The sequence below is a fragment of the Pinus tabuliformis genome, chromosome 9, assembly GCF_031772625.1.
Source record: "Pinus tabuliformis cultivar Carrire ecotype Pingquan chromosome 9, CPIR1, whole genome shotgun sequence".
NCBI classification, from domain to species: Eukaryota; Viridiplantae; Streptophyta; class Pinopsida; order Pinales; family Pinaceae; genus Pinus; species Pinus tabuliformis.
This window is the reverse complement of record NC_142307.1, coordinates 1,071,524,252-1,071,551,706: the sequence shown is the minus strand read 5'-3', so window position 1 is coordinate 1,071,551,706 and position 27,455 is coordinate 1,071,524,252.

Genomic DNA, 27,455 nt, shown 5'->3' with positions numbered 1-27,455 from the left:
ATAGGATTTTCGAGTTGTGATGACACCACAGGTCTCTGAACTGTTACAAGGTTCTGGTCTGACTATTCCACAGCTTGAAATGTTGACTGTTCACAAGGTTTGAGGTGATGTAGTATGGTCTGAGCTCCAAAACAAGTCTCCATAGGAAGGCAATCTAAAGTATGTAGCTTGAATGATCACCCAACAAAAACGAGCTGCAGATCAACAAGTCTGAGTCCTGAAAAAGAGGTTTGAGTTCTACACCCACAGGAAATTGTTCTCACACCTGTCCACTGCTGTAATGGAGGAAGCCCAATCACAAAGAGTATTTGCCCAAACTGTATTCTATAACGTCCTCCTCGGCCTTTTGTGCTTCTTCTCTAAAATGATCACCGAAACTGATGATTAGAAATGAGGTCTGCGGTTTCTATATATACACATTTCGTTCATGAATTGAATGGTCACATGATAAAGGTAGGCCGACTTGAATTTACACGTTCAGGTTGGCTTGTTGGCCAGAAATTATAACTTAAACTAAAAAATCAATAACTTTCCGACCGCTTGGAATTTTGGGACGTGTAATAGCTTGTTGGAAAGGAAAAATTATTCTCTTTAATATGGTGTAGGTATCATGGAAGAATTTTTCCTGTAAGGTATCAAAAAGTATTTTTTTTATGTGACTGGTATTTATGAGTTCAGAAATATAGGACAACAACATTCTTTCATGAATGTGCTTCCTCTTCATGGATAATTCCTTTGTTAATTGTCTTCAAATTCATGTCCTCATCTTCATGTCATTATGTTTGTGCACTCTTAATGTTCTTGATTGCCTCAAATTCATGAATTCTTGTATAGGGTCCTTCCAAAATTGTTCCTTAAATGCTCTTCATTTGCAAGGTTAGTTGGCCATCACTTATGAGTGTAAGGCTTCATATGCATTTAGTATTTTTCAGGCATGTAGCATATGGATCTAGAGTTTCATATATGCATTTAGGGTATCTTTAACATCTTCAACAAGTGTTTGACGTAAATGCACAACATCTAAGGTTAGGGTTTCCTTTATCTTCAACTATATTAGTTTCCCTGGGGTTAACTTCATTAATGACTTGACATCATATTGACTTAAGTGATTCTAGTGTTTTTCATCATCAATGACACGTAGGATTAGCTTCAACAATGTTGGACATGAGATCATATTTACATCAATGAAAACCTTATCCAACAAGCATTGACTTCAAGAAGTTGAACAAAGCGACTATCAAAAATAGGTTCCCTTTGCCGAGGATTGATGACTTGTTCGAGCAGCTAAAGGGATTAGCAGTGTTGTTGAAGATTGATTTGAGATCCGAATACCATCAGGTATGGATCAAAGAGGAGGAAATTTAGAACATTGCATTCCAGACCAGGTATGGGCATTATGAGTTTTCTTTTGTTCCATTTGGCTTAAATAATTCTCTAGCTACATTCATGTGCTTGACGAATAGTTTGTTGCATCCATATTTGGATAAGTTTCATTGATGATATATTGGTATATTCTAAAATGAGGAAGAGCATGCCGAGCATTTAGAAACAATGTTGAGGTTGTTGAGAGAGCATCAGTTGTATGCTAATCTCAACAAGTGTAGTTTCTTTCAGATTGAGGTACATTACTTGGGGCATGTTATCTCTAAGGATGACATTACAGTAGATCCGAAGAAGATAAGAGCCATCATGGAATGGGTAGCTCTTAAGAGTGTGGATGAGGTGATATCTTCCATGGGTTTGGCAGGTTATTATCGAAGGTTCATTAGGAACTTCTCGTAGATTGCATATCATATTACATCATTTCATAGGAAAGGTAAGAAGTGAATGGACAAAGGAGTGTGAGGCTAGCTTTGAGTAGCTTAAGCAATTGTTGATACATGCGCTAGTGCTACAGATTATAGATCCAGACAAAGAATTTGTGGTATGCATAGATGCTTACAAGAGAGGGCTTGGTGGAGTCCTTATGCAGGATGGACAGGTGGTATACTATGAGTCGTGGAAACTAAATGAGCACGAACATAACTACCCGACACATGATCTTGATTTAATAGTGATCATACATGCATTGAAGACGTGGAGGCACTATCTTCTTGGTAGGAGGTTTGTACTTATGAGTGATCACATTGGGTTGAGGTATTTGTTTGACCAGTTGAATCTGAATGCTAGGTAGGATAGATGGTGGGCCATGATCAGCGAGCTTGATTTCGAGATCAAATACAGCAAAGGTAAATAGAACAGTGTGGTAGATTCTCTCAGCAGACGAGTACATGTAAATCACTTGGCAACAATGAGTGCTTATGGGAAAGACTTGCGAGATAGGATCTTACAGGTAGGTCAGCAAGATGTTAGGTATATGGAGATTGTGCACAAGTTGCAGCAGGGTGTTGGTATAGGTACAGGCCTAGGTACAGGTATAGGTGCAGGTGCAGGTGCACAAGGTATGGATTATTGTCTTATAATGGATGGGTTGGTCAAAATAAGAGACAGGATATATGTAACAGATAACAGTGAGCATAAGAAGGTGATCTTGAGGGAGTTTCATGCAAAACCATATTTGGGTCACCTAGGTTATCAGAAGACACTGACAGCAGTGAAGAGATTTTACTATTGGCCGAATTTAAAGAGGGATGTGGCAGAGTTTGTGGCGAGGTATTTTGATTTTCAGTGAGTGAAGACAGAGTGCAAACATCCAAGTGGATTGCTACAGCCGTGTTGTAGCTACTACAACCACCCTACAAAAGTTTTTCTTAGCTTCATTTTGGAGCCTCCCTACCAACCATCATTAGCAACATGTCTTGCACTGTCAAGTACATAGGCTTCAAGTGGTTTTCACTGGCTCTCTAGCCTGTGCATGTCAGTTTGCTTCACTCCTTTCACAGGCTGCCATCCCAGACTTAGGTTATTTGTTGGTTGAGAAGCTCCCCAAGAAAATTGCACAATTCTGGAGGGGAACCAACGTTCGCTCCAGAAATTGTGTAAATCAGTTGGGAAGCATGTTGGGCTCCAAAATTGCGAAGAACAGTCAGATAGGCTTCCCACATAAAACTGCGCAATTTGGCTCAGCACTGGACCTCAGCCCAAAAATTGTGCAATTATGGGAGGCAGTCACTTGCGGACCCCAGAAATTGCACAATCCCTTACGGACAGCCAAGCCAACTCAGCCCAGAAACTACACAAATCGCTCTCTCAAGCTTGCAGGTTGTTACATGTGCCTTCAGGTTGACCGGTTCCCTCTGGGACCCAATTAAATGGATTTGCATGCATGGGCTGCTTTTCTCAAAAAAGAAAAAAGAAACATGCAAATAACATCCCTGGATTTTAGGGATCTATTTCTAGCAGCTAGAGGTTACCTGCAAAGATTGTTTTAGAAACTGCCCTCCAAATGTTTCTTTTTCCTAGATTTGTGGCATACGCGTCATGAGCCTCAAACTTATTTTTTTGACACTGCAGATCTCATTCCTCACATCAATCTTGGAGCTCTGACATCCCACAGCGCATCTAGGAGTCTTCAGCACATTCAACTTAGTTATTTCTGGGTAAGTTTTCTTTTCATGTTATTTTCTACTTTTTAGTCACTTTTTTATGTTTTGTATTGTGTAGTGTTGTTTGCTTGATTTCAATGAGTGCTTGTTGTCGATTTAATGTATGTTAGCTTGTAGAAGCACCATTTCAGTTTTTGTTTGCATCTCACTGTTGTCGCATGCATGACATTGTTTTGCACCAACGTCACTGTTGCGACGACCCGTTTCACATGCATGCATGTTTTCCCTTATTCTGAATCTTGCATTAATTTTTTGCATGAATGACCATTCACTCTTGCCTACATTTAGTTTCACCATGTGGTCAAAACTTCACATGTTTTCAGTCGCTCGTTTGTGGGTCTGGGCAACCTTGAACCGAACCTCGCCTTGCTCGGACAACATTGTGCATTTCTGAGAGGTAAGGCTCTTCCTTCCTCCTAGAAAATGCACAAAACTGGTCAGACACTATCCAGGCCTGCTCTGTGCAATTCTGAGAGGCAGTTCTCTACTGGCCTAGAAAATTAAGCAATCAAGTCCTTAGGCCTGCATGCCTTGCTGACTGAAATTGTGCATTGTGCAATCTCAGCCCCCAACAAGTTAGCCTGGATTGTGAATTACATAATTCCAGTAGCTAACCATCCCCCTGATAGTTTGAACTATCTTTTACACAGTTTTGGCAGTCAATCTCCTTCCCTCCCGTGAAAATTGTGTAGTCCTTGTCATGAGTCTCCTGGGTATCTTACATGTCAGTCCTCAAGATTACTTTGGTTTTCAACTGATAGATTGCTTGCCATGTCTCTAGGTATAGTAGGTGTTCTTTTGTCTCTCAGCAGTTCAAGTTCAATGGCCTCCAAGAGAGCAGGGTCAAAGGACACTGATGAAAGTGCAACTGGAGATGCAATTGAGAAAGTGTCTATGAGTTTTCCAATTTAGGAAGACACCAAGTTGCTCGTAGACAAAGACATCAAGTTGAAATGGTAGTACATCAATGATACATTCTCAGGCACATTTTGGGAATATTTGGAAGATCGCAGGGTCTATGTGAATAGTCACAAGTTTGGCTTGTACCAGATTGCATGCAGAAATCCCGCGTTTTCATGCACGGACATGATACATTGGATCGTATCGCACGCTAATCCCAAGACGAGGGTGTTAAGTAATATCAGTGGGACAAATATTGCTACCTTCAGGGTGAAGGACTTTCAACAGATGTACCACTTGCCACAACTTGTGATAGCAACGGAAACACCCTTGAATAGACCCAACAACACTGCAAAATGCAGAGATATCTTGAAGAGTTGGGCGAAAGAGCCAACCAAGTTTAGGATGACACCCAACTAGGTTTACAAGATGAATATAATGCAAAAGGAATATCAATACTTGGTCATTTTTGCGTGTCACTTGTATGGCCAACACAACATAGAGACCTTCCCACAGAGTTGGGTGATCGTGTTGGACCAACTGGCCAATGAAGGAAAACCATGCAACTAGTCCAACATGTTGGCTCACAAGTTGAAGAAACAGGTAACAAAAGCCTAACAGCCGCCCAAAGGATATTAAGCAGAGATATACATGTCCACATACATTTTGGATGTAATTTGTGCCCGTCAGTAGTTCCCAGGCTTGATTTGGGCATAGACATCAGCAGAAATCTCTGTACACACTTACTATAGATTGTTTTATAAATGAAGCTTCCACGGAGTCATCAGATAGTTGCGAGACCATTTTTTCACCTGGGTGTACAAGATGATATTTGAGCAGGATCCACCTTGCATGTCATAGGAAGCAATGGAGGCATTGATCGACATAGCGGATTGGTATGCCTCACCTCTTGCCACCTTCATACAAATGTACAACGTGGAGAAGCCTCTACATGTTTTACCAATGTTTTCCATGGAAAATATCATCATGCAAGAAGTGGCATACCACATCTCGACAAGATTGTCAACTAGACTTCATCAGAAGAATAATGCACCTTGGCTCGCTCTTCCTTTGTGGATCAGGTTGTATGAGATACATAATCTCAAGCATGTTGATGTCAAGATGGAAGAGTTCAAAATATTTACTTTCGGCACCAGAAGTTTCAATCCATATGACTTGCATTGCTTTGTAAAGGACCACTGTGCTAGAGTGCAATATACTTGGATCCACGGGGCATGTCATTGGGTTGAGGAAGACCCATGGAGATATTGCCACAACTTCTCTAGGCTTAATGAACCAGTAGACATAGTTGTGGAATGGTTAGCGAAGCAGCATTTAAGAGAGCACCATCATCAGCATCATCATAGGGAAATAGACCTATGCATGACAAAGGAAAGAGGAAGGTTGATGAAATTGTAGAGGTAGAACAAAACTTCAAGTTCAAAGAAGACCCACTTGTGGAGAAAGCAGCTTTGGATATAGAGGCAAAGAGGTGACAACGTGACAGGAGGAAAATGCAAAGTCAGAGAGAGAAATAGAGGATGGAAGAAATGGTGAAGGTGTTGCAAGAGTTCAAGCAGCAAATCTAGGAATAACAAGAGCTGCACAGATAGGAGAAGGAAGGAAAACAGGGGTAGACATAGTAGGAGGCGCAGCATGCACATATTGATGAAATTGCGCCCATACAAGTTGTAGACTCATTCGAGTAGCAGGCAGAAAGCAAATTGGGTGAGCAGTCGCAGGATCAGGACTTCACTCAAGAGATTGAACAAATACTTGAGCAGATGGATACGGAGATGGAGGAGCCAGAGTCAAAGAAGGATATTGACCTCATTCCTTACAACCAAGAGGTCGACCCACCAGCTTCACCAGATCTGGAAGCAGAGCAAGTCCTAAGCAACCAAGGAGATACTAAGATCCTTGGAGACAATCCAAAAGCAGAGAAGCACAACATATCATTTGATGAGTCATAGCATAGAGTTATGCAATCGTGCAGAGTGACTACTCCGGATGTACATGCATCTCCTACGTAGTTTGAAGAATGAGTGATCGTATCTAACATGTCCAAGCATCTAGTAGCATTAGCCGATGCTACCAAAGAATATGCTGAAGCCACTAGCTCGAATGTTCGCTTCTTCATAGAAGAGAACAACCGGATGGCTAAGGAGTTACAGATAGTCAAGTAGGTAGGAGAACAAGTTACAGCATCCACCAGAGTAGATTTGAAGAGAGAAATACTCAATGAGGTATCATCTCTTGAGACAGTCATGTGAATGTTGTATTCGAGATTTGTCACCATGCATAAGTTAGTTTTCCATCTCAATGGTTGGAAACAGTGCTATGCTATGAGAGCACGCATCTTATCAGAATTGCACACTGCCATCGACCGCATGCAAACATGGATAATGAGATACAAGAGAGCCCTATTACACTTGCCCAAGTTGATGAGGCCCAAGGTGGTAGAGTTGAAGGCACGCATCCGGAGTCAGATCTAGAACTATGAGGAACTCCTACATCTCATCACCAGTTTGCAGGCTTCACATGCACGAGTGTTCAGAAGCATGGATGTTTTTGTGCATGTGCATGCCATCCCATCCATTGGGACACTCCGAGGCAAATACAAAGAATCAAGTCCAACTGGAGCTGGACATGTATTTTGACAAGTTGATGCACATAGAGTTCGTTTCTAGAAAGATGTCACCACAGAGTAAATGGACACCATCACAGACTACCGAGCTTGGCATCAGTTCACGACCATTGACCATCACAAGGATGTCGAATAGTTGGTCTTCCCATAGTTATCTAAGTTTTAGTGATGTCTAGCATGGCTTGTTCAAGCCTATTTTTTCTGACATGCGTGCATGTGTAGATTGTATGCAATAGGTTGTAAAGTGAAAGTCCAAGAATCAATAGTTGAATGTAACAATCATAGAGTAGTTGAAGAGTCATGAGGGTAGGTGAATAGTCAAAAAGGGGAATGTAAAGGGTCACCCCACCATTTACTATTTATAGAACCGCATAACTCATTATACAATATTTTGGGTAGCCAAGCTTCTGATAGGAGTATCTTAGAGAAAGCTTGGAGTGTATTGTAACTAGACTTGACTTCTCCATAATGCAGAGCTAGTACATCTCTTTGGAGGAGCAGGTGGCAGTGACTATAACATTATGTTATAAGGACTAGTGGTTGGTCACAGTTGTATTGTATGATTGGAACTTTCACTTCTTAATATAACAAAGCCAACACATTTCATACATATGTTGTTATTGTATTTTAGTTATCTTGGTTACTCTAATGATGTATATAGTTGTTTTCTTACACATGTATGTATAGACGCTTTCTGTATATGTATGCATGAATATTACTGAGATGTGTTGTTGGTTTAACCATCACTTTTGATTGTTAGTTCACCTTCCTTCCAGTCTATGATGCATCTTTTATGATGTGATCTGTTCCAAGCTGCGTGTTTCCACAAGTTTCCAAGGGGCGCACTCATCCCACTTTTCATGTGTTAGAACCATTCATGCACCTTCCTTGGCTCATTGTACATGTCACACCCTTGTTACAAAAAGGACATCATACTTACCTATGCATGCAACCATGGTCAAATCGATACCGTATGACCCACTACTGGGACATCCACACCAAACAGTTTGAGGTCTAGTTGGGACTTCTTATCGGGGAGATTTGCTAACATGTTGGCGGTTCCAACACCGTCAAAAAGCTGATTTCTATTCCAGAGTGGAAATGGGAGGTCATTTCCATCGATTTCATTACAGGGTTGCTGAATACAATGAGACAGCATGATTCCATCATGGTCATTGTGGACAGGTTAACAAAGGTTGCACATTTCATTCCAATGAAGTCTACATTCTTAGCTAGTGATGTAGCACAGGTATTCATTCGAGATGTGGTCAGATTGCATGATGTTCCAAAGAAGATTGTGTTAGATAGTGATGTGAAGTTCTCCTCCAAGTTTTGGAAGGAATTCTTTGCAGGTTTGGGCACAAAATTGGCCTTCAACACATCTTATCATCCACAAACAGAGACGGTCAATAGAATATTGTAGGACATGTTGAGGATGTATGTGATGCATCAGCAGAGGAAGTGGGAAGAGTATCTCCCCTTTGTAGAGTTCTCATAGAGAAATAGTTATGAGGAGTCACTAAGGATGAGTCCTTTTGAGGCATTGTATGGGCGGAGTTGTAACACTCCTATCAGTTGGAGTGATCTGGTTAGTAGGGGGTTGATTGGACAAGAGATGTTGCCAGACATGGAACAGGAAATGCAGGTGATCATGAAGAATCTAAAGGCAACAGAGGATAGGCATAAGAGTTATGCAGATAGGAACATTTTTTTCAAAGAGTTCCAAGTTGGGGAACAGGTGTACTTGTGTTGATCAGTGGTTGTCATTGATCTCAACCCAAGCAACACCAGGGACTACCTCGATCTTGCATGGAAATTTTGACTTGACAACTTACTATGTTATGATTCAAGGATTCTCTATATGGATTCTACTCGTCGAGATGTTTCCATTGATATATGGCACGCCACGTAATTATTCATGGTTTCAGAGATATTTGTGTTTGAAGTTAGTAACCCCAGTTAGTGGGCTAAAACCATACAGGGTTGTGGCATGGAACTCATAATTAGTTGTGGTCATTGAATAGTAAATAATTAATAATGTTTTTTTTCTCCTAAATCCCACCAACGTTCACTTGTTGAGGACCCTCTCAACTCAAGATATTCATATAAATAGTGACCCTCATATCCTCCTCTAGTAGGGATTTTGTGGCTACGAACAGGTCATCGGAAATTTCACTATAAAATTTTATCTACGAATCTTCAGATGCTGCAATGAAAAACCATTTGATCCAAATGCGTGATGAAAGTCATGACCAAATTTCTGATCTTAGTTCTTTATATTTTCAGAGATATGATCTAAGGAAGTTAGGGTTTTTGCAGGCTCCTGAATTCCATGTAAAAAAGGTGACATTGGGAAAATAATCATAACTTTCTCTATGTGTTATAGACATTTTTGTGCCTCGCAGCATGGAGCATGAAATGTCGATAATTACAGGGATCCAAAGTCCCTAAACATGTTGTTCTTACCCCTAGAGGAACAAGGTCAGCAAACCACAACACTTCCTATCAGTTCTCCACCTGAAAACACTCAAAAACAGGCTATTTTTGGATCATGTCAGCTGCTCCACTGAGCATCTGCGCTGAATGTCAACTGCTCCTCCTTGTACCTGCGCTGAAAGTCAAAACCAATGAAGGCTACCTGCGCTGGGCGAGATTGGCCAAGTGGCACAGTCATTCTGCAAGGTGTCAACTGCCCAGGAAGCTTCCAAACTGACACTTGGTTCAAGGGATTCGCCCTGTGATGAGTAAGAGGTACTTGATCTCCATGTGTAAGCAAGGATCTCCAAGTGGACTCAAGAACTGAAGTTTAACTGAAGAAGGAGAGGACACAAGGCAACTTTATGTCAGTCTCAAGCTGACTCATCCTCTCTTCTTCTCTCCTATATATAGAGCTCTTCTATGAGGTCTAAGGAGGCTGGAATTTTGTGCAAAGTAAGGAAGTGCTGTTGGTTTACAGTTAGAGCTATTGGGTGATTGCTTTTATAGAGGGGAAGAGGAGATTTCTTGCTGCTGGGGAGGTGCTGCTGGATTGGAGCCATTTATGGTTGTAACCTTCTCAGAACCTTTTTCTTCTATCAATAAAGCTTTGATGTTCTCCTATATACTTGTATTGCAATGATGTATTGTTTTTATCTATATATTTGATTCATCCTAATCCATGCATCAGTTATGAGTACATGTTTCTTGTAGTTTCCCTCTCTTGTTTTTGCAGGATCTTTGTGTAGCTGGGCCGGCAAAGGGAGCAAGGAGCTGGGAACAAGAGGCAAAGATAGAAGACAGGATCGACAAAAGCGAAAGAAATCGGTTGGTCAATCTTTTCTTCCTTCTCTGTACTTTCATAAAGGAAAAATATCAAAGCTTTACTTTCAGTTGTTGCTAAGGAACTATCACCCTTAGAGTAGGGATAGGGTCATTCCGAGTCGGATACTTTTCCCCACAACAAACTGGCGACTCCGCTGGGGATCGTATCCGTTTGATTGTATTTGTAGTATCTTTGCTATTCATTTCCTGAAGAAAAGAGTACCAAATCGAAAAGCTTTTGACTATATCAAAAGCGAAGTAGAGGGGCTGCTACTCTTGCTCATTTTCTGAGCAGATTCATGATTTGAAGAGCTGATCTACAAAAGACTCTTGTGCTCTTTGTGATAGCTTTTCATCCTCTTGATCATCCCTTAGCTTGTACTTGACCTATAGCTTTTTATTTCAGCAAAAACAGTGAATTTTTGAGCTTTTTATGACCCGGAAACCCTTGTAAACGCAACTCTCGTGTCTCAGTGCAGGCTGCCCAAAGGCAGTCTGCATTTCAACGCAGGTACTCCCTTCGGGAACTGCGCTGAAAGTCAGTTTGACAGACCAGAGCCTGCGCTGAACCAGTTAGCCAATGTCTTGCTGAGGTTTCCTACTGAGTCTTAGCCCTGTTTTCACTGTTATTTTGCTGCTGATTGCTTGTCATTTGTACTTGCTGTAAACCAACTTTCCTTGACATTATTCCGCCTCAGTTGTGTGATGAAACTGTGATTGTTCTTTCAGTATTTCTTGTTTCAGTTACAGTTTCCCATTGTGAAAAGCAAACCAGTATAGCTGTGGCCTCTTAGATCCTGAACTGCAAAAGTGTCTTTATGATCTTAAGAGCTAGTTTTATTACTGATCATGGCTGTTTGAGTTTGTTTGTTTTTCATTTTATGGTTTGAATTCATACATTTTTAGTGTCGAAACAAGTACCTGTAAGGCGTCTTTTGATTTTAGACAAAACTTGTTTGTTTACGCTTCAAATTGAATTCAAAAATTATACGACAGTTTCCTTTTGTCTTACATCAACATTAAGGGAAAAGAAAAGAAATACATGCATCTTGCATTTGCATTTTTTGATAAGTTTGCGTGATTGATCTAGGAGAAAGTGCATTAGTTTGTGCTTTGTGCTCTGTGTGGAAAGATTATGTTTTTCTCTCCCCTCAGTAGTTAGGATTTTCAAAGCTAAAAAGATTGTAAAGCTTGCTTATCATTTTAGCTGCATTTAGGAATTTGTACCAATACATCTCGTGGTGATCCTGAAAGATAAACTGCTAAACAAGATCAACTTAAAATATATTGAATGAATCTAAAAACGCTTTGTAACATAACGCTCACAATAGAGGTCTAGGTAGAGACGTGTTCCGGCGTCGTTAAACGTAGTGACTGTCGATCTCTACGAAGGTGGGTGATTCCTCCTGAGGGACGATAGCACTAATACGGACTTGTGCTCCCGCGTACCGTCACGTATATTGGGAGACCCCTATAGGCATTTATCCTTTATCCTTAGGAAGCCGTGTCGGCCGCGCTACTGATCGCGATGCAGTGAACACAGCATTCACGAAGATCGACCACCCGTACCGTAAAACGTATTCTGTGGTTTCGCGAAAGGTTTGGCACACCCTCTGCCTAGATCTCCAGAGCAGTTTCTTTTGGCCTTTTTCAAACTCTATAACTGAAAAAGTCCAACCGAGCATTTGTCACTTCGGGCTCGTTAATACATCGAAGGCGACTAGAGTCATCTTTAGCTTTTTCTCGACTCTTAAAACATGAAAAAGCAAAGTTGTGTCTAAAAGCGTCTAATAAAATTCATTCAATACGGAAACATAATTCCCCTTTTGGTATTTTAGTTGATCAAGTAATCTGCAACCGTGGAGGAAAGTCAATTAAAAATCCGTCGCTCGAGGAGACTCGCGAGTCAACCGTCTTTGTCTCCGGAACCGAGAGTAGTACGGACGAAGCGGACTCGCTTGACCGGGTCAAAATCTCCCATTAAAGTTAGAACAACAGTTCCGACAACATCTGAGATTCTGGTCACTCCTAATATTTCTGGGATCCCTGCCTCTATTGAAGAAGTTCAACAGCAACAGAGGGACAGTTGTACTGATCCTAGTCTGAGGACAAGTACTTGCATAACTGAACCAGTTCCATCTGAAACCGGTCCACAGAGTCTTGTTGCTCAAACAACTGTCGCTGTCAAAGCAACCCCTTCTTCAGCACCAGAAATCTTTTACGGACCTGACGGTCTTCCTCTTCCTCCTGGTCTGATTGCAATAGAGGAAATCGTAGAGGACCAGCAAGCAAAAACTCCAACTCATTTTGGAGTAGGCGCCACTCTTTTTCCTTCTGCATCAGAAGTTTGTCCATCGCCACTGGAAGTTCCTGTAGAATCGTTAGGCAGTTTATTGGATAGACTTAAAATGTCTGAGCAACCGTCGACATCTAGAACTGTGCCAAATGACACAGCGACAGCAAAACCTCCTGCTGTCACTCCAATGATGTTTGCCGGCATACCAGCTGTCCCGACTAGCTCTCATCAGCTAGAAGGAGTCCACCCAAGGACTATTACGACAACTTGGTCTGTTCCAGTTTGTTCTTCCGGTATAATACCTGGTAATTCTTATGTTGAAACTAGACAAATTGATCCCTTTGGAAATCAGTTTGGGCCATCCAGTCCTCAAAGGCAATCTATACCCTTGAGTTCCGGATTGTTACCATATGGGGGGCAATATGCCCTTTCACTTCCCCTTCCGGGGGGATACCCATACGGCAGTTTTCAACAACATTCAGGTTTGACTGAAGTAACGACGAGTAGTTGGGTACCTATGTTACCCCAACAACCAAGAGTTGTATATTCCATGCAACAGTGTGTACCTATGTCTAGTATCCCGACGACGCCAGCAATTGTAACCGTGTCGCAAGTTCAATCGATGCCTGTTGTATGTCAACCCCAAGTTGGAATGCAACAACCCATTGAACCTGCAACACAACCACAATCGCCAACTGCCGGGACGACACAGACACAAACGGGAACCATAACCCCGCATCTTGGTCCGTCGGTTAGTATCGCACAGCAAAACATGGCTTCGCAACCATGGATGGTGCAATACCAACAACCTCAGTTTCAACAGGTGTACCAGGGATCTGAACAACGGATCTTTGCGAATAGTGGGCAACCCTATATTCAGAACGGGTTAAATCAACCACTTTACAGTGGCCAAGCCCACCAGCCATATCAGTCATATCAACATCAGTTGCATTATGCTGGTATGCAAAGGCCTACTGCTCAGGCGATTCCATCGTATCCTGGGTACGCCTCGCCAAACCTGAATCAGCAGTTGCCATTCGTGGCAACTCTAGAATTACCAGATTTACATCGATTGACGAACGATCCAATCGCCTATGCCCATTGGTGGCCAGCGATTCCTCACAAACTTCCTTCGGACATTCCTAAATTCAATGGAAATCCTGGCGAAGACCCGTCGAATCATGTGATGACATTCCATCTGTGGTGTTCGTCGAATACCTTGAATGATGATTCGATAAGGCTTCGCCTTTTCCAGAGGACATTGACTGGTCCGGCGGCTAAATGGTATATTGAATTACCTAGAGCCTCTTTCGACAATTTTAGTTCCCTAGCCACGACTTTCTTAACACACTTTCAGTTACCTATAAGGTACGAAACTGGAACAGAGATCTTGACCAATTTCAAGCAGACAACGGCCACACATATATCAGATCATATACATGAGTGGCGTCGTCGTCGCAGAATGGTAAAGACCTATGTTCCAGATCAGCTATTAGCTGAGTGGTTTATAAAGTCGCTTCTTCCTGCTATAACAGAAGATGTGGCCAAGGGAGGCATCGTAACAGAGGAGCAGGTTATTGCTCGTGCTCAATATTTGGACTTAGTATATACTCAGTTGGGCACGCTCTATGATAAGATACCTGACGCGCCCAGACCGGAATTTTCAATCCCTCCTCCTCCCGGATCGAATAGTGACTCTCATGCCGGTGATGGCGTGATTGGAACTGCAAACGCTAAGTCGACAAAGGATTCAAATAAGAAAGCCCGTAAGACTTCGAATCAAAAAGCAAATCAAGAGATTCTTGCTTCGGAGGTAAATGCTGTATCTACGGATAAAGGCAAAAACTCCAATCACCCAGGAAGCAAGAAGAAATAAAACAAAGGGAAGAAGAAGAAACAGGGTGAGTCATCCCCTCAAAAAACTCCTTCAAACCCTCCTGGGCAAGGGAAACAAATTTATCCATGTCAGATATGCGATGAAAAGGATCATTCGACAAAGAACTGTCCGTTCAAAGCTGAGTTAAAGAGGTTCTTTAAAAGTTCCCAAACTTCAGCTGTGTTGACTGATCCATTTCCCACCCCAGGTCAAAATATGGTTGATAGTGGAAATGCTTCCCCGTCACAAGTGCTTATGTTGTCGGTTTCTAAGCAAAATGATGCTTTGATCTCGACCAGGAATAAAGATTATGGGAATCCGCCGGTGTCGAACGACAAAGGGAAAGATCAACCCAGTAGTTCGACAACAACTTCGGCAGAAGCTGTACCCCCCCTCACGCATGAATTAACAATAAAGCCACCTAAGGGAGTAGTACACAAGTCGACATTTAATCCTCGCGCCAGAGCGGCGCAGCATTATAACATAGTGGAAGATTTGGCCCAATCACCATCTGCTATGTCGACCTTTGAGGTACTGCAAAATTGTCCATCCCAAAGGCAGGCATTGTTATCAGCAATTGGTGGAGTGGATCCTAAAGATTCCAATCTTGTATCCTTTGATCACAGAGGATATGATCCTCAGTTACCAGCGCAACTAGCTTTCCTTATTCAAGTGAAAGCACTCAACAAAACTGTTCATAGAACGATTATTGATGAGGGAGCATCGACATGTATCATGTCGATGAGTTGCTGGAAAACTCTTGGATCTCCAACCTTGTCGCGATCTTCGACGACATTGAAAGCATTTGACGGTAGGATGTACACTCCGTACGGTATCCTAAATAACTTTAAGGTTGAACTAGGAGGAAAAACAGTGGAAATTGATGTTGAAGTCATTGATGGCAATCTTGACTATAACATCCTACTGGGAAGACCATGGATATATGCCATGGCAGCTGTAGTATCGACATATTTTAGGAAGATCGCATTCCCGTTTGAAGGAGGGATTACGATCGTCGATCAACAGAATTTCCTCCCTAATGGTTCACAAGTTACTGGAAGCATTCCCATGATCCATGGAAGCGACCATTCAGTGCAAGATATCGGAGTAGGCTTGCTAAAAGATCCCACAATGATGGGAACTTTCGCGTTGCCACCTCCTTTCCATGTAAGGGATATCCCGTTTGTAGCAACATGCAACATGGTATCTTCTTCGAAGGTCGCAGGAGACAAAGTCGTCATGGATTATCAAGTGGTTTTTCCACCTAGCCCTATAGAAATATTATAGCAATCAATGTTTCAGGCATGGGAGGCGAGCCCAAATCAACGCTCGTCAAGCGTTTGGGTAGATAGGTTTGGAGAATATGGTACCCCATTAGATCCATGGTCAAAAGTTCATGGGACTGACGAAGGAATCTTACAATCAATGATGATTGAGGGGGCACCATGGAATGATCACCACCATCGTTCCCTTCTTCCAGAGTGTGAAGAAGAAACTCAACACGACCTATATCACCCTTCAGTGTTTGAATTCCTAACAAATACTGTAAATACGGTGGATTCAGAGCGAAACCTATCCAATATTGAAGAGACCGTAGCCATAAACATCTCGACAAAACCTGATGTTGTAGAGAATATTCATATCGGCAAAAGTTGTTCCCCTTCAAAACTGGAAATATATGGTGCTCTCTTTCGCGAATTTAGAGATGTCTTTGCATGGTCATATGATGAAATGCCAGGCATTGACTCGAGCATAGTTGAACATGAGATTAAAATGTATCCTGATGTCAAACCAGTAAGACAACGGCTTCGGCAGGTGCACCCCAAGAAAGCCACTGCCATTAAGGCAGAAGTTGAAAAACTTCTCCATGCTGGATTCATCTACCCGGTTCCTCTAACCGATTGGGTATCGAATATTGTCCCTGTTATGAAAAAACAAGGGACGATAAGAGTGTGCGTCGACTATAGGGATGTAAACCAAGCTTGTCCAAAGGACAACTACCCTACACCCTTCATCGACCAAATAATTGATGAATGCGCCGGATGTGAAATCTTTTCCTTTATGGATGGATTTTCCGGGTATAATCAAATAAATATCCGCCCACAGGACCAGTCTAAGACTGCTTTTATTTGTCCGTGGGGCACATTCGCTTATCGAAAATTACCCTTTGGTTTAAAGAACGCAGGGGTGACGTTTCAGAGGGCAATGAATTATGCCTTCCATGACATCAAGAACATCGTTCAACCTTACCTCGACGATCTTCCGGCTCATTCGCGGAAGCGGACTGATCATCCGCGACATTTGAGAGCAATATTTCTACGTTGCCGACACTACAAGATAAGACTCAATCCACACAAGTGTGTGTTTTGCGTCAGTTCTGGTCGTTTACTTGGCTTTGTAGTCTCTAAGGATGGGATTCGTCTCGACCCCTGTAAGGTTCAGGCAATCATTAATTTGCCTCCACCTTCAAATTTGCTTCAGATTCAGAAACTCCAAGGGAAAGCAAACTTTCTGAGGAGGTTCATTCCAAATTACGCAGAAATTGCCAAAGGTTATACTCGTCTTTTGAAAAAGGATGTGCCTTTTGTCTGGGACCAGGTTGCGCAAGCTTCCTTTGACGCTCTGAAAGATTCTCTAGTAAGAGCGTCATTAATGTACGCCCCGGACTATCAAAGAGATTTTAACCTGTATCTAGCTGCAGCAGATACGACCATTGCGATGGTCTTAGTGCAAGAAGTTGATGGAATTGAACATCCTATTTATTATTTAAGTAAAAACTTAAATGACACAGAAAGTAAATATTCCTATGTTGAAAAACTAGCGCTTGCTGCTGTTCAAGCGATTCAAAGGTTTCGACATTATGTCCTCTTTAGGAAAACTACCGTTCTGTCAGATTGCAACCCCATGACGTATATACTGTCGCGACAGTTGCTTGGGGGCAAATATTCAAAATGGATAGCGATCCTTTAAGAGTTTGATCTGGATTTTGTAAAATCCAAATCGAAGAAAGCTCTAGTTTTCGCGGAATTATTGTGCGATCTCCCATCGTCGTCCAACGATGAAACATCAGAAGAGTCAATCGTGGATGAAAATTTGTTTCTGATATCAGTAAGCGATGAGTGGTATGGAGACATCATTGTTTATCTCCAAACCCAAAAATTTAGGCCTAATACCTCACACTCGGAACAGAAGCGTATACGATACCAATCTAAAGACTACATGATCGTCGGTGATACACTTTACCGCCGTGGTGTCGACACGGTTCTGAGGAGGTGCCTTACCCATGAGGAGGCCGAGAAAGCCCTGAATGATTGTCATTCAGGCGCGTGCGGGGGGCATCAATCTGGATATGCAACAGCACAAAGAATCTTACGAGCAGGATATTTCTGGCCAACTATGTTTAAAGATTGCATAATAGCTGTCAGAAGTTGCCATGCGTGTCAGATCTTTGATAGCAAAACCAGGAGACCGCCCGCACCTTTGCAGCCTATAGTTGCTGTTGGGCCTTTCGCCAAGTGGGGCATCGATTTCATGCAATGTAACCCCACCTCGACCGGGGGGCATGGGTATATTATAGTCGCTGTTGACTATTTTACCAAATGGGCCGAGGCGATGCCTACATTGGATAACACTGGTGAAACAGCTGCCCTTTTCTTTTTTAATCATGTAGTCGCCAGGTTCGGCGTTCCGCAGGCTATAGTGACAGATCATGGATCGCATTTTCGCAATCACATGATGGTTGAATTAGCTGCCAAACTAGGGCTATCTCACGACAGCTCTACCCCATATTATCCACAAGCCAACGGACAAGTTGAGGCAATCAACAAGGTCCTGAAGCATATGTTGCAAAGGATGATCGGGGTTCACAAAAGAAGATGGCACCTACTCCTGTACTCAGCATTGTGGGCTTACCGAACCTCGGTAAAGAACGCCACTGGGTTCACACCATTCCAATTGGTGTATGGCCTGGAGGCAGTCGTACCGATCCAGTGCGAAATTTCGTCTCTTAAACTCGCAATTGACCTCCTCCCCGGAACCTCAGAAGAAGAGGCTCGTTTCTTGGAATTGATCCAGTTGGATGAAAACCGTCGTGACGCCGCTTTGGCAAACGAAGCCCATAAGAAACGAGTCAAGGCACAGTTCGACAAGAATGTCAAACCTCGTATCTTCTCTGAGGGTGACTTGGTTTTGCTTTACGACCAAGAATCCGACAAATTAGGAGCAGGAAAATTTAAGTCCTTATGGATGGGTCCCTATATTGTTAAAAGGGTGTTAGCAAAAGGAGCCTACGAGTTAATGGATTATGACGGGATACCACTGGCGCAACCCCGCAACGGGTTGTACCTCAAGCGTTACTATGCCTGAATAGTAACCTGAGTGCTTTTGTTGTATTTTGTTTTCGCTAAAGTGTTTGTTTCGGTTTAGTAATCCACCCTTCTTGTTTGTTGCAGATGTCGAATTTTTCTGAGACTTATGTAGGATATGCCGACGGAGCGAGTCGTAGTACGCGGAATTTGTCCTCCGCAGCCTGGGCCATTTTTGATCCAAGCGGCGAGTTAGTGAGTTTCAGAGGTGTGTGTATTGGGCAGTCAACGAACAACATCGCTGAGTATAGCGCGTTGATTGAACTCCTCTCTGATACCATCGCTCATGGTATACGCCGACTAATTGTTAGGCTAGACTCACAGCTTGTGATACTACAACTCACTGGTATATATTCAGTCCGCAATCCAGCTATTTATCGAATGTTTCTAAGGGTTAAGATTTTGGAAAGAGAGTTTGATTCAATTCAATACCAACATATTTCCAGAAACTTGAACACATTAACAGATTCATTAGCAAACTATGTATTAGATAGACATTTACGACATATATAAAAAGAGATGCATCGGTGCTAATGCAAGTGGATCACAAATAAACCATAATAAACCCCGAAAATCAAAATATATAAAGCTGTTTATAGTTTGTACATGATGTGCTGTAATCAAAACAAAATTGGTCGTATGACCTAGAACTCAAAAAGATGCTAGGGGGCACCCTAGCCTAGTGGTGCTCATGATAGTACGTCACGGTCTGTACAATCATGCGCAAGAGACGAGTCCATCGTCTAGGCACGCCAATAGTGTGCCGCTGCAACTGTAAAGGTAACTCGTCAATCTGTACATCCGGAAGACCACGAGTAAGGCTCTCAACCTGCTCCTGCACAGCTGTAAGTGTCTCAGTATCACCAAGGTCGCGAATAACAACTCTCCTAGCAGGCTCTGCTGCTGGGGCAGCAGCTGGCGATCGTGGACGGGCTGCTGGACGAACAGGACCAACATCTGCATGCACCCAAGAGTTTGATTAGTTTTGCACAGTAACATCATGAGTAAAAACAATAAACAGTGATATGGTCAGAGATTTTACCAATAGCGCCCCATTGCTCGCCATCCGGTAGCACCAAGTCCGGATCACCTCGGTAGTCCATACCCACATATGGATACTCAGAAAACGCCATCTCCTGACGCTCGAACCACCTAAAGAAGGCCTCAGTAAAAGTAATCTGAGGTTGGCCAGCATGTCGGGACATGTGGTCAACCCACCTCTGCATGCGTGGCTCGGTCGGAGAAGGCAAGTCAAGTATGATGTACTGAGGCTGCATCAATGGGATTTTCTCCAAGGCGAAGGCAGTCAGAATAGAACCAAATCCAAAGTTCTTCAGCCTCCCGTCCTTTACCTTGGTCAATTGACTTTTCATCTGAACAAGTACTGCATCACACCAGTTAAACACTTTCGGTTGGAGACACTCCAAGGCGTGCTGCATGTAAGATCTGTTGGCAACATGTAAAGCTGCGCTACCGGCCATCCTACCAATGGTAAACAGAATGGACCTAAGAGACCTGTCAGTGATATCACGGATATTGATCTTGCCGTCTTTGCTCGGCTGTGAACCTTCCCGGCAATACTGACGGATATAGTCTCTGGTGGAATTAGTCCCTCGAGCCGTACCTGACAAAGAAATGGGGGCACCCCGCCTTGACAACCCAGTCAAGAAGTACATGTCCTCTATGGTCAAGGGATGGTTTTCCCCCTAATCTGGAATACTTGGTTAACAGGATCCCAAGCATCAAGCATATACTGCAGTAAACAAATCTGTGCTCTCATGCTAGAGATACGGAAGAACTTCAGTAGGCCACAGTTCCAAAGCGCGTTCACCGTGACCGGGTCATGGAGTGCAACCATGTCCTCTGCTTCATGTTCTCGTTCTCGCCATGTAAGGGACATTTTGTTCAAAGTTCCCTGCAAGCAAACAAGAGAAGGAGTAAGTTCCTAATTTTGATGAAAAACTGGCGAAAAATCATCAAAAATCACATGCAGTATCAGTTTTTCTAGGCCCAGCGCAGGCAGAGAGTCTCTCCCTTGCGCTGAGGCGCAGTCTGCCTTAAGACAACCTGGCATGCAGCGCAGGTTTTGAAAGGAGAACCTGCGCTGATGCCAGGGCGCCTTGATGAAACCCCTGAGGCTCAGAAACCCTGAAAAATGTGCATGAAACTGAAAAAGGAAACCATGAAAGTGAAGGGCTAAGGTTTAGCTCCTACCTGGTCCAAACGGCGCCGAAAATCGTCCACAGAATCTCCCGGAATCAGCTGGTGAAAATCAAGGAAGAAGAGGCACCTCCAGAGCTCCAACAAGCAAAATGCAAATGAAATGGTAAATGAGAGGTAAAAACACCTTTTTATGACTTTTTACACAGTTTAAAGTTAAATATTAGGGTTATAATCTCATTTTCATGCAAATATTGTCCATTTCTAACAAAGTTTGTTGCAGCAATTGAAGGTGAAGTACTACATTTGAAAAGAGAAAAGCTAGTAAAAGTAAAAAATCAAATTTGACCATGAATCGAGCAGTTTTACCGCAGAATTTATGCTCGTTAAAAAATAGAAAAGCGTGAGCAAAAGTTTCCACCAGAGTTCAAGCTCATTAAAAAATGAACCTATCCCGGTAAATAACCATTGCGATCGTAAATTTATCAGCCTTAAAAGCCTTGGTCGTGTTTTCATCCATCACCTCCACCGTCATTTGGCCGGTCGTTCACCCCCATATGATTGTTTACCCATTTTGAGGAACAGCTGCGAAGAGTGATTTCACCTAGCCATCCTTGTGACACTACCGTGATTGGAAAATTCCAATTTGTACCTGGAATCAGTTGCTATCCCTGTTTATCACTCGTTCCTCAAAAGACGAGTCATCTTTGAGCTCTTTTCTGACTCGTAAAATATGAAAAGTTTGCCGAGTTTTGGCCTTCCAGCTCGTTAAAAGGACCGGAAGAGCTATCCCTCATTTAGACTTTAATCTTTTTGGACCTGAGGGATTATTACACAAAAAGATCGAGCGCTTGTCTTGTTCGGCTCGTTAAAAGTACCGAACACCCATCCCTTCTGTATTGTTTTATACTTTTTCGGACTTAAGGGATTAGATGACGAAAAAGGAATTCTGGAGTTGACTTTATGTACCTTTTCAGACTCTCTAAAAATGAAAAGGACCGAGTTATCCTTGTCGTTAGACTCGTTAAATTCATTAAATAGCGACAAACTTGTCTTTAGACGAGAACGAGTTTCCCTATCGCTAAGCTCGTTAAATCATAGCGATGGGCTTGCCCGAAGGGCAGGTTATAGAACAAGCATATGTTATCCTCCTCAAGCTTGACAAAAATAAAGAGGTACTGGTCAGAAATGACTGGGGAAAAATTGGGAGAACATCAAAGTTTAATGGTAGCAAGTCGCTCTTGAACATGACACTTTTCCTCCGTACCACATCGGGTTGGGTTGTTTCATTCACCGGTCTCATCACCATGGTCTTCGCCAAACCATCCACATTTTGGGGTAATGCTACCGATCCATCGCATCAGTGTCGTTATATGTTCAAGAGAGGTCATTCTGAAAGTGTCAACCGTGTCCCATCCACTGCCATACATTATCCTTCATCCATTCATGATCGCCACCCTGAATCATGTGTCACAGTTTGTTTTCACCTCCACTAAAATCATTAGCTCCGTTCCGTGTCATTGATGTGGGATTCATTAAGGCCCTCCTTTGACGGATCGCTTCTTGTCGACTTCAGCTCATTATCCAAGAAGTTGATCTAGGAACAACCCCATCAGTACTTTGAAGCTTGCATACCTCAATGGCAAGTTTCTCACTTCCGGCGACAGGTATACATCAATGACCTTCGACCAGAAGATTTTGCGTGGCGTTCGACGCCAAGTCCTTTATTCACGCCACGTGAATTGTACTGCAGTACCTTGAGGGTCATTATCATTATCGGTGATTCCTCTCGCGCTTGTTAACGGTTTTCATCATTGACCGGTAATCAAGCGATGTCTTTCCATGTTCGACTTCAGCGAAATTCTCACATGGATCGACTTGTACTTAGAGTGAAGATCGAACGAGTTTGAAGACCCCGGATCTAGTTTCATCCATCCGGGCTGCGATACATATTCAGGAAATATAAAAGCATTTGTCATGTACATCATTGCAGCAGATGATCATCCTACTCAAAGGATGATAATTTCAGCAGAGAATTATCAGTCTACCATCAGACGATCGTCTGTTCTATGTACCAAAATGTATTTATAAAGCTGAGCATGGGAATGCCCGCCTCAGCTAGATCATGAAAACAGAATGAAAAATAATGTATTGTATTGTATTGTATTACAGGGCACCTCTCAGCACTTGAATGAACTTCGGACCCTCTGGATAAAGCATTTCACCCGATAAACGGCCTCATACTTTAGGGGGCAACTGTTATAGACATTTTTGTGCCTCGCAGCATGGAGCATGAAATGTCGATAATTACAGGGATCCAAAGTCCCTAAACATGTTGTTCTTACCCCTAGAGGAACAAGGTCAGCAAACCACAGCACTTCCTATCAGTTCTCCACCTGAAAACACTCAAAAACAGGCTATTTTTGGATCATGTCAGCTGCTCCACTGAGCATCTGCGCTGAATGTCAACTGCTCCTCCTTGTACCTGCGCTGAAAGTCAAAACCAATGAAGGCTACCTGCGCTGGGCGAGATTGGCCAAGTGGCACAGTCATTCTGCAAGGTGTCAACTGCCCAGGAAGCTTCCAAACTGACACTTGGTTCAAGGGATTCGCCCTGTGATGAGTAAGAGGTACTTGATCTCCATGTGTAAGCAAGGATCTCCAAGTGGACTTAAGAACTGAAGTTTAACTGAAGAAGGAGAGGACACAAGGCAGCTTTATGTCAGTCTCAAGCTGACTCATCCTCTCTTCTTCTCTCCTATATATAGAGCTCTTCTATGAGGTCTAAGGAGGCTGGAATTTTGTGCAAAGTAAGGAAGTGTTGTTGGTTTACAGTTAGAGCTATTGGGTGATTGCTTTTATAGAGGGGAAGAGGAGATTTCTTGCTGCTGGGGAGGTGCTGCTGGATTGGAGCCATTTATGGTTGTAACCTTCTCAGAACCTTTTTCTTCTATCAATAAAGCTTTGATGTTCTCCTATATACTTGTATTGCAATGATGTATTGTTTTTATCTGTATATTTGATTCATCCTAATCCATGCATCAGTTATGAGTACATGTTTCTTGTAGTTTCCCTCTCTTGTTTTTGCAGGATCTTTGTGTAGCTGGGCCGGCAAAGGGAGCAAGGAGCTGGGAACAAGAGGCAAAGATAGAAGACAGGATCGACAAAAGCGAAAGACATCGGTTGGTCAATCTTTTCTTCCTTCTCTGTACTTTCATAAAGGAAAAATATCAAAGCTTTACTTTCAGTTGTTGCTAAGGAACTATCACCCTTAGAGTAGGGATAGGGTCATTCCGAGTCGGATACTTTTCCCCACAACACTATGAGAATTGGATTCCAATTTCATAATAGTGACAACACGAGGACAAAATTTAGTTTTTTGGGTATCATTTACATGGCCAAAGGTCATAACATGGACACGTGGCACTTTGTACAAGTTCGCTCTACTAAACCAGTCTATACTCAAGTCATCGTGGAAGATGGGGCATAACACTTTCATGAAGAATCCAATATTGATTAGACCCATGGGGTTGGAAAGCAGACTCAGAGGGCTACCATGGTGTTATAGACATTTTTGTGCCCTGCAACCACAAGCATGGAATGTCCATAAACCAAGGGCTCCTAAGTCCCTAAAAGTGTTTTTCTAACCCCTAAAGAAACAAGGTCAACAGATTACAGCTTCTCCCAGAAGTTTTCCATGAGAAAATGCTCAGAATTTGTCAAAACAGGATCATTTCAGCTGCTCCACTGGCTAGGTGCGTTGCATTGCACCTAAATACACTGTGAGGGTGTGTTGCATTTCAAAAGTCCCTTCTATGGGGTGCGATGGGCGAGAAATGACAAATGGCAGTGTCATTCCGCGAGGTGGAGAGACAATGGAAGCTTCCAGAATCTTCTCCTATGACACTTGCCTCACTGAATTCGACCAAGGATGAGTAAGAGGCCTTCAGTCTCCAAGTGGAAGCAAGAACTATCAGAGAGAAGACACTAATCAAATCACAAGCTGACTCATCCCCCTTATAGATATCTATATATGGATCCCTCATCCCAGAGATCGAGAGGCTGGAATTTTGCATATTGTAAGGAATTGCTGTTGGTTTTTTGAGACAAACATTAGATTGTTGGCTGATCTATGCTTTGTTTGAGGTGAAGAGGGGCTTCTTTGCTAGGAGGTTGATGCTGGGTCAGAACAACTAGTTGTAACTCCTCCTGGATCTTTTCTTGTTTATCAATAAAAACTATTTGAGTTTTCCTCCATGCTTTTGTATCATTGATGCTTGTTACATTTGTATGGTCAATTTACATCTGATCCTAGATTGTTTATGAATATAGATCCATGTCTTTGTATAGTGCTATGCTTCTGTGATCTTACAGGTACTTTGTGAAGTTGGGCGTGCAAGGGAGCAGGTAGCTGAGGACTATCAAAGAAGAGAGGTATCGAATCGAAGGATTAGCGCAAGACAGATGTTGGTCTTTCTGTTCCTCTCTATCTATAATTCATAAAGGAAAGACAAAAGTAGTTTTTCTCTGTTTGTTTCTAAGGCAGCTGTCACACCTTACTGGGATAGAGCAGTTCTATATAGACACTTTTCCCTGTAACAAAGTGGTGACTCCGCTGGGGAGCTAATTAGTTTGTTTGTTTATCATTCTTTGTTTGTTTGTTTCATAAACTTATAAGTAGCATTCGAACTGCATTTGTCACAACAAATGCAAAGTAGACAATTGCTGCTTCAATCCATTCACTGGATCTGTTTATGATTTAAACAACTGATTCACAAACTATATGATTGCCCTTGTGATAGCTCTTAGATCCTCCTTAGGTCTACCACTGATTGTTGAATTACTGATTGCTTTTTACTTGGCCAAAAACCAAGAATTGAACTGCAAACTGTGACCTGGAACCCGAACAGAGTCTCGTTTCTGGCCCAGCGCAGGTACTATTCAGAGATTCTAAATTTCAGCACACTTCCCGAGTGGAAAACCTGCGCTGCATTTCAGATTCTCTGTGTTACAGGTGCACTGATCAGACTAGCTCTGTGCAGTTGTGGCTTCTATGGTTCATTCCTTCCAGTTCTATTCTTGAATTTTGCTGCCTGTGATCAGTATATGTCTGTTTGAAACTCCTTTTCCTTGCTGTTATTCTGCCTTCTTTGTACAAAAGAACTGTAGATGTTTTTGTGTGTTTCTTGAGTCATTTACAGTTCTCCTTTGCAAAAGTAGCATAATCGTATTGTTGTCCTTTGATTTGAATCTGTCGCAAGTGTCGATTTCAATCGTAGGAAAGAGTTTGATTGCTGTTGATGGTTGATTATCCTGTTACTATTGTTTGTGGTCTGAATTTGTAATTTTCTAGTGTCAAAAACAAGTATTCATTTCAAAATCGTAAGGTGTCGTAATCATCTTTTTTTTTTTTTTCGAAAAGAAACTTGTTTATATTTGTCGCTTGAAAAGAAATTCAGATTTGTGCATCAACTTTCTTTTTAGCATCCATATACTAAGAAAGTCGAAAACAAATACATGCACGTGCATTTGCATATAGACAGTCTGTTTGGCTTGATTTAGGAAAGTGCATTTACAGTGTGCTCTTTGCTCTTTGTGAAAAGATTGTGTCTTTCTTTTCCGTAGTAGTTAGGATTTTCATTGCATAAAAGAGATAAAAAGTTTGTTTATCATCTTAGATTGCATTTTAGGAATTACATCTACATCTCATGGTGAACCCGAAAGGAAAACTTCATAAACAATATCAACTTAAAATAAATTCAATGAATCTAACAACGCTTTGGAATTTAACACACAACATTTAGAGGTCTAGGCTAGAGACGTATTCCGGCATCGTAAAGCCTGGTAACTATTGTTCTCACTGATGGTTGGGTGATTCCTCCACTTTGAGACGATAAGTGCCAGTACGGACTTGTGATCCCACGTACCATCGAGTATATTTTGGGAGACCCCAATAGGCTTAATCCTTTATCCATAGGAAGCCGTGTCTGCCTCCCTATCGATCGCAATGCACTGAACACAACATTCGGGAAGATTGACTGCCATACCGTAAAAAGTATTCTGCAGTTTTGCGATTGGTCTGGTACTCCCTCTACCTAGACTTCCAGAGCAGTCCCTTTCGTTCCTTTTCAGACTCCTTAGCGGAAAAGGTCCATCTTAGCACTTGTCACTTCAGGCTCATTAAAAATCGAAGGAGACTAGAGTCATCTTTTGTTTTTTTCTCGACTCTTAAAAACTGAAAAAACAAGTTGTGTCAAAGCGTCTAAAATTTATTTTAAAGGGAATATTCATTACCCCTTTCCTATGTTGATCTTGGGTTGAGAAAATGGAATCCACCAACCAAGGAATTCCCCTTGGAGGAAATCCT